Source organism: Aegilops tauschii, chromosome 1, assembly GCF_002575655.3.
Source record: "Aegilops tauschii subsp. strangulata cultivar AL8/78 chromosome 1, Aet v6.0, whole genome shotgun sequence".
Lineage (NCBI taxonomy): Eukaryota > Viridiplantae > Streptophyta > Magnoliopsida > Poales > Poaceae > Aegilops > Aegilops tauschii.
In genome coordinates this window covers 424703621-424711854 of record NC_053035.3, presented here as the reverse complement: position 1 = coordinate 424711854, position 8234 = coordinate 424703621, and the positions used below count along the sequence as shown (strand labels likewise).

Below are 8234 nucleotides of genomic sequence, written 5' to 3'. Positions count from 1 at the left end.
ACAAGGAAAAGTCAACTATCTTGTATAGCAAGAACACAAGACCTTGGCAAAAGGAGGAGGTGAGGCGCTGTTTGCATATCACAACAGAGGGACTATCTCCAAAATATTTAGGCGTTCCAACCTATATAGGAAAATCAAAGACAAAAACTTTTGAATATATAAAAGAAAGAGTGTGCAAGAAAATAAAAGGTTGGAAAGAAAAATTATTGTCAAAAGCTGGTAAGGAAATACTAATTAAAGCTGTGGCACAAGCTATACCAGTATACACTATGGCTTGCTTTGATATAACAAAGTCTATATGCGATGACCTGAGCTCGATGATAGGACGCTACTGGTGGAGTCAAGTTGATAAGCAAAACAAAATACATTGGGTCTCCTGGGATAAATTGTCGAAGCCAAAAAAGGACGGAGGGATGGGTTTCGGAGATCTATATTCTTTTAATCTAGCTATGTTAGCTAGGCAAGCATGGAAAATCATTCAACATCCTTCATCATTATGTGCTAAAGTGCTCTCAGCAAAATATTTTCCAGGAAAGTCAATTCTAGAAGCTACTCCCAGGAAGGGTATTTCTTACACTTGGCGCAGCATCCTGAAGGGCTTACAGTTATTAAAAAGAGGCATTATATGGAGGGTTGGGAATGGTAAAAGCATAAAAGTCTGGACTGATCCATGGATCCCACGAGACGGCACAAGAACAGTAATATCACAAAAAGGACACAATCTTATAACGAAAGTCTCAGAACTAATTGACCCTGCCACAAGCTCATGGGATGCAAATCTAGTCCGACAAACCTTCCTACCTGAGGGTGCAAATATGATCCTGCAAATACCTATCCATGAAGATATAGACGACTTCATAGCTTGGCACTATGACAAAAAAGGTATTTTCTCTGTTAAATCGGCATATAAAGTGGCGGTGGATATTCGCGATCAGGAATCCCGTTTAGGTCTGACATCTTCTTCTAGTGCAGATAATGTTTTCAATTGGAAGAAACTATGGTCGCTGCCGCTGCCAGGCAAGGTGCTACATTTCTTATGGCGGATTACCACCTACAGTTTGCCATTACGAACAAAACTTCAACGCAGAGGTATGAATATTGACACCATTTGCCCTCCGTGCTTTAGACAAGATGAAGATGCTGGTCATTGTTTTTTAAAATGCAAAAAGGTAAAAGGCATATGGAGACATGCTCTATTAGAACACATCAGGCTTCGGCTACTTGAATGCCCAGATTCTTTTAAATTCATGGAAGAGATTCTTGAGCTTAATGAAGAAGAAAGATTAAAAACTTGCATTCTTCTTTGGATGTGGTGGCACTAGAGAAACAAAGCTAATGTGGGAGATAGACTCAGGTCAAATGATGAAATATGTTTCTCAATTAACCACTATCTTGTTAATGCTCTGAAAAATGTGCAGCCAAGCAAACACACAAGACAGAACACTATCCAAAGATGGACTCCTCCACCGGGAATTATGAAGCTTAACACTGATGGCGCCTTTCAAGAGGAGACTCATTCTGGAGGTTGGGGCTTCATTTTAAGAAATGATACAGGTGCATTAATAGCGGCTGGAGCAGGAAACTTGGAATATTTAGTAGATGCTCTGCACTCTGAAGCATGGGCGATGCTCTATGCTGTGGACGCGGCAATCAGGATGGGATGTGATCGGCTAATTATAGAAACTGACTCTCTTTTGCTAAAGCAGGCTGTAATGTCAAATACTTATGATCTTTCACAGCTAGGTGCTATCTTTAGAGATATCAAATATCAATTTAGAGTTGGTTTATCTGATGTTTCTGTCAAACATTGTAACCGGAAATGTAACCATGCTGCACACACTCTAGCTGCACATGGCACAACCATGAGTAGGAGTACATGGGAAATCTGGTTTGACAAATTTCCATCCTTTGTATCAGATTGTGTAGCTGGAGATTCTGCCAGCACTGCTTTATAATGGAATGCTGAGTGTTCCTTTAAAAAAAAAAAGTCCGCACTTCATATGTCGTCCCGCACGCTTAATTGGTTTCGCTTCAGTTTCCTGATTAAGAAAGCCCATCCCGTTTCCTGTTAAAACGCCCAGCAGCAGGCCAACGCCCAACGCACGAGCCGACGGAGCAAAAGCACCATGTCTCTCTCTTCTAACCCTAGCCGCTCCTGCCGCCGGCAGTGCTCAACACAAACCGAGCTCCAAGGAACACAGCGCCAGGCGCACGAGGACTACAACACGCGACAACTCGACGGTGACGCTGACCGTAGACACCATGACCGCGCTCAACATCTTCCAACGCGGATCAATGCTGCGGGGCACATATATCAAATCGTCATCGAATTGTCTGAGCTCGACGGTCGTAGAATCTCTGGCGCCATCGAGCCTGAGTCGCTCGCGAGGGCACTCTTCTAATTGGAGGCCGAGATCTCTACCTCCGGGATGAGGTTGCCGTCCTGGAGTCCATGCCGGTGGACGCCATGCCACTGGAGCGCTGCTCGACTTCGTTTTTGTTGAAAGAGACTAATGTTGACGAGAGCCTCTAGGGGATGACAATGCGTCCATGGCCGCGTAGAAGCTCGCAGACGTAATGCTATGGACTACTGCAAAACGTACATGTTGTTGACCTTTAGTGTGTGCTAATTAAAATTGGAGACGCATGCATGAATCGATCAGCTGATGGACGACTATATCTTTTCTCTACTTTCTGGACAATCAAAACTGTACTGGATACAGAAAGAAGGAATGACATGGCTGCTCCTTGGACGTATAAAGGTGTGATGCATTAACATGCCAGCAACATAGTACGACAAGCAGCGGTCAGGTAAGTAAAATCATCTGTTGTGTCGCGGTGGACCAGCGTGCGCGTCTAGGTCGAGTCCGTGTTCGTGTCCGACCATGTCCGTGGAGGATGTGCCGAGAGTATGTGTGTGCGTGTGTGTCTAGGTCTAGACCGGACACCGGTGCGTGGCCGCGTCCGTGCTCGAGTTCGAGTCACAGTCCATTAGCGTTGGCGTCCGTAGCATGGCCGTAGTTAGTTGTGTGCTGGACGTGCATGCAGGGCTCCGTTGCCAGCCGAGTCTCATACGCGTGAGTGGGCGGATCAGGCGCGCCAGAGTAGGAGGTTGGCCAGTCTTGAAAGCCGTTCGGCGGCAAGGCGTACGTCGCCACAAAGATAGAGAGAGAGCTCGTCTATGGTTTGTCCCAACAATATTAACGGGATCTATTATGTAATGTAGGCAAAATCAGTAGCCGAGGCCACCTTCATGTACTCGGTTGCGCTCTCAGTGAGCTGTGAATGCCACGTGGCATCACCGGATCCCAAAGAGAAGCAAAAATCCAGCAACAAACTTAGCTACCTTTGTGCATCAATAGCTGACGTCGGATGCTGGTCAGCTCACCAATGTTGAATTCTTACTCCAAATCGACGAGGAGAAGGAGGAGGAGGAGCTACCGACCAGAAACGCCCTCCTTGCTCGACCCGCCATCGATGCACGAGGAAGAGGAAGAGGAGTTTGGCGTTTGCTCTATAGCAAAGCACGGGCGTTGTGCAAGATGGTGAAGCCGCCAGCCACCCGTCGACCATGATTGACGCGAAGAAGGGGACGCCCTAGACCAAATTCTCACGCAGCTTGCGGGCCTTTGTTTCTTGACATGATCATAGTTACTGGCGTCTGTGTTGCCTTGCCAGGTCGATTTATGTGATGCATCGCGACAAGGGCATTAACCAGGATAGGTGATCAGGAGGTAAAACACACTTAATAGTTTCATGTGTTCTTCTTTGCCTGTTTACGCTTCGTGATAGATTTTTAACCACATGTTCCCGTTGCAACGCACGGGCAATCTTCCTAGTTTCTAAAAAAAGCATTGTGTATTTAAAAATGTCCATCTGGTTGAAACAACAGAAAACCGATGAAAAATGCAATGTACTCCCTCCGTAAAGAAATATAAGAGCGTTTAGATCACTACTTAATGATCTGAACGCTCTTATATTTCTTTACAGAGGGAGTACCGAAGAAGCAGCAGAATTGGGAAGAAAAGCTGTTAAGAAGCATACAGGAACTCGGAACGTAGAAAAAAGTTAGTGAAGCATAAAATAAATCTGAAACATGGGGCCGGCCCAGCTGGCCTCCCTGGTTTTGCTATCTTGTTGATCTGGTTGCGTATTATGTCTCCAAAAATAAATAAATCTTGTTGCATATTCTACGATAGACGTGCACCCATGCATATGCAGATACATGGAGAGCTATGGTTTCCTCCTTCGGCGTCTTAGTCGTGGTGGGGTGCCAGATCTAGAGTTCGACAGCGTGTCCGGGGTGTTGCCCCGGTCTGATTCGTTCAACGACAATGACTTCACTTTTGGTGAGCCACCTTGGAGGTCCGCAAAGCTGCTTATCAGCGATGGAGCCGCGTCGAGCTTGGGTGAGGAGGTGATCCGTCATTTTTTCCTTTGGTGGCTGCTGTGGTGGTGCCGGAGGCAGGTGACGGGACTTTGTGGTAAGCTCAGCGATGTTCTGCTATCTTTTCAGTATTGTCATGTCAGTCTTTACGTGACTTGTATTTTGTTTCTCATGATATGAATGAAACACGTATTACGATGCCAAAGAAAAGATACGTGGAGAGCTCCATCTCTGGGCCCGGAGGGCTCTGCCTCTAGCCACCGCACCACCCCACAGCCAAGCGGCCGTGTCATCACCACCTCATCACCCGGAGCTGCGCCACCCGAAACGACGCGTCGTCGCCAGAACCGTCGTCGACCTAAGGACACCGCTGCCAGCCCTCCCGAGCAGGGGCGCTGCGGGCAGGGAAGTCAGGGCTACCGCCGCTGACACCACACGAGCAAGGCCCGGTGGCGCACGCCAGCGCCGGCGGGAGGGGGCTAGGGGGAGGGAGGAGGCGCTGGAGGGAGGGAGGGGAGCCCCCGGTCGCCTCACTTGAGGAGACGACGCGCGGGACCAATGGATACGTCATCCTTGGGACTCCCAATCAGGTATAGAGGCATGTAGTCGTTGAGTGGAGTGATTGAGACCCATCTTTGAGAGGATTATAAGAAATGGTTGTTGGACCCTTTCTTGAGGAAGAGTAGGGGCTCGGGTAATTAGCATAGTATAGTGGAATGGATAAAACTTTGTATATACTGATGAAATAACACGGACCATTATGGTGGAATGGAATGCACGCACTGTACTGTTCTGATGGAATAGAAAAATTGTGATATATTGTAATGATTAAAATGTGCTTTGTTTTGGCAAGAAAAAAGCTCAAAAACCTTTAAACTTATCGGCTTTGTTTAGTCGGCTGTCAAAGAAAATTTATTTCCACCGACGGATAGGACACCCATCGGTGGAGGAGACCTCCTAGTCACAAGCAACTAATTGAGGAGCGCTAGTTCGGGAACCTCCCAAAAGTCACTTGAGGTGGGTCGAGAGCGCGCCCTCTTAGCCGCCGTCACATGTCGCGCTCTGGGTGCTTCCTTCGGATTTTTTTTCACACGCGTTTTCGGCTTTTTAGATGTTTTTTGCTTGTTTTTTGGCTTTTTGTTTTTCCACCTGTCTTTCTTAGCTTTTAGCATTTTTTTTCTCAAAAGGCACAGTTTTCTTCTTTTGCTTCAACGTGTTTTTTTTGCTTTCACGAGAGGCACGGATTTGCTTCCGCGAGAGGTACAGCCGTGTCTTTCGGAAACGAAAAAAGAACGTGTTTTTTTGCTTCCGCGAGAGCCATAGATTTGCTTCCCCGAGAGGCACAACTGCGCCTCTCGGAAAAGAAAAAATTAACGTGTTTTCTTTTTCCTTCCGCGAGAGCCACATATTTGCTTCCGCGAGAAGGTCGACTGTGCCTCTCAGAAACGGAAAAAATACATTTTTTTCTGTTGCGAGAGGCACGGTTTTCCTTTCACGAGAGGCATAGCCGTGTCTCTCGGATACGAAAAAAGACACGCGTTTTCATTTTTTCCTTCTGTGAGAGGTACGGTTTTGCTTCCGCGAAAGGCACGGCCATGTCTCTCGAAAACGAAAAAAAAACGTGTTTGTTTTCCTTCCCCGAGAGACATGATTTTTTTTGTCAGGTTTTCTCGTGAAAAGTTTGTCAAAACCTATCAACATGGGGTATAGTTTTAAAGATCTAGACGCGAGGAATCCAACGATGAATACGGTTCGAGATTCGGAGGCATAAAACGTTTTTAATAAACGGATCCACAAAAAAGAGAGAAAATTCTAAGGCTGCGACAAATAGCACACAGCAGCGCACCACTTGTCGCAATCTGGGAAGGTGAAGGTGAACTTTGAAAGAAGGTACTCCTCAATTAATAACTTCATCCTAGTCAATGCCTCTTGCGCCACAATGTAATCTGGCGCTGAGCCAGTGGCTGCGTGGGCCGGCCCAGCAGCAAGAGCAAAGATGGCTTCCACCTGATGAGAGCATGATGAAGATCAACGTTGACGGCGGCCTGTCGAGGTCGGGGCGCATTGTGCAGAGATGGGGAGGGAAGGTTTCAAGGTGCTTCTGCTCTTGTTACTTTTGGTCCGAATGAACCTGATATTTTAGAAGCAGCCGCTTGCCCTGAAGGGCTTGCGCTAGCGGCTGACCTGAACCACTAGCGAGTTCAAATCGCTTGTGACAGCAGCACTGTGATGGATGGGGTTAACAGATCATGCAAGGGCCCTTACAGCGTCATTGCTCGCGAGGTGAAGCAGCGAAGCCCAATGTTTGAAGCTGTGACGATCCGGCATGAGCGGCAGGAGTACAACAGTGAAGCACATCGTCTTGCAAAGGCGGCATCTTCGCTACCAGTAGGACGTCATGTATTTTTTGAACCACCTACCTGTACTCGTAGCTCCGAACATTAAGCAATGAAAACTCCCGTTCTAGCTCAAAAAAAAAAAAGACAGCTGACCTCTTGTAATTTCTGTTCATGCTTCTTTTTGGCCCAGTTATTAAGGTATGTTTTTCTTCATTTATCTTATTTTCGGCTTATCTCAAACCAGCGCGTACATACACTTCCTAATGATATAGTAAAAACTTGCAGTGGCGTTTGCCCCACTGGCCTTGAAAATCATGTTATTTATCTAGACGAATTTAGCTTTTGCTTGAATTTCTGTTGTGTATAATGGATGGATGTAATGTCATTCCAGCCAAACACATCTTTGGTAAATTTATTTCATGGTTATAAGCTTGGTTACTATTGGGTTTTTTACAAGAAGATATGTAACGAATGCAATCACATTTAACAAAAGAATTGAATTTAATACACAAAGGACCATTCTAGGACCGATCAAGGAAAAAATGACCGCAATCATCGTTCACTCTTAAAGAACAACGTAACACCAGCCGCAACAACTGCCAGACCGAGCTGGGCCACCGCAGACTGATCAACACCAACCACCGCAGGCGAGCTTAATATTGTCTCGGACTAGCAGCTACGCCGGTTCCCTCTCCATCGGCACCGCTGCACATCCGCACTTCTTTCCTCTTGACGTTGACCTCAACCTTCATGCCAGCGTTGCAGCACCCGGGGATGCCACATATGAAATACCGTATCCCAACGGCGGCAAGCGGAACAACATCATTACCGGTCGGGGAAGTCGCTACGGGGCTGGAGCCGTTGCAGGAGTCATGCTCCGTCTTGCTCACCTCCACCACGTTGTGGACCGCGGCGGAGTACTGGAACTTGAGCTCATCGCCGGTGGTGAACCTGATTCTCGAAGCCCACTGGGACTAGTTGGTATGAAGGTCCCACAAGGCCACGACCCATCCGGCGCACCCACGGTGTGGCTGGCGCCCAGCGCCGTCCTAAGCATGGTCACAGCCACGGTGATCAAGAGAAGAGGTTTGGTCTCCATGGATAAATCTGGATGGACTAGCCAGCTAACAAGTAGTAACTGACAATATGATGGGAGATGGAAGTTAGCGCTAGAGAGAAAAATTGACTGTATTGTCCGATCACTAACGCTAGAGGGAGAAATGGCTGCAGGATGGATGGTGTTGTCAGATCATTGATATTAATGGGTCGACATATATAGACGATGGATGTGTTCAAGATCATCGGGTGTAAGCTTAAGCGCGTTGACCAGGTGACGTAGAGTAGGTCATCTAATATACTCCCTCCGTCTAATACACGGTCATATTCATGTACTACATGAATATGACCGTGTGCAATATATATTGCCATCAGTAGACCGGGTCTGGCCAAAAAATAATTAATTACAAATCCACAGTAGACTTTGTCCGAACAATTAATTGAGACATCAT

General features: G+C 46.9%; 1 pseudogene; it reads right to left on the bottom strand.

The window, feature by feature from the left end:
- Positions 1 to 4948: 4948 nt before the first annotated feature.
- Positions 4949 to 7951, bottom strand: LOC120968338 (uclacyanin 1-like; annotated as a pseudogene).
- Between the last annotated feature and the right edge of the window lie 283 nt (positions 7952 to 8234).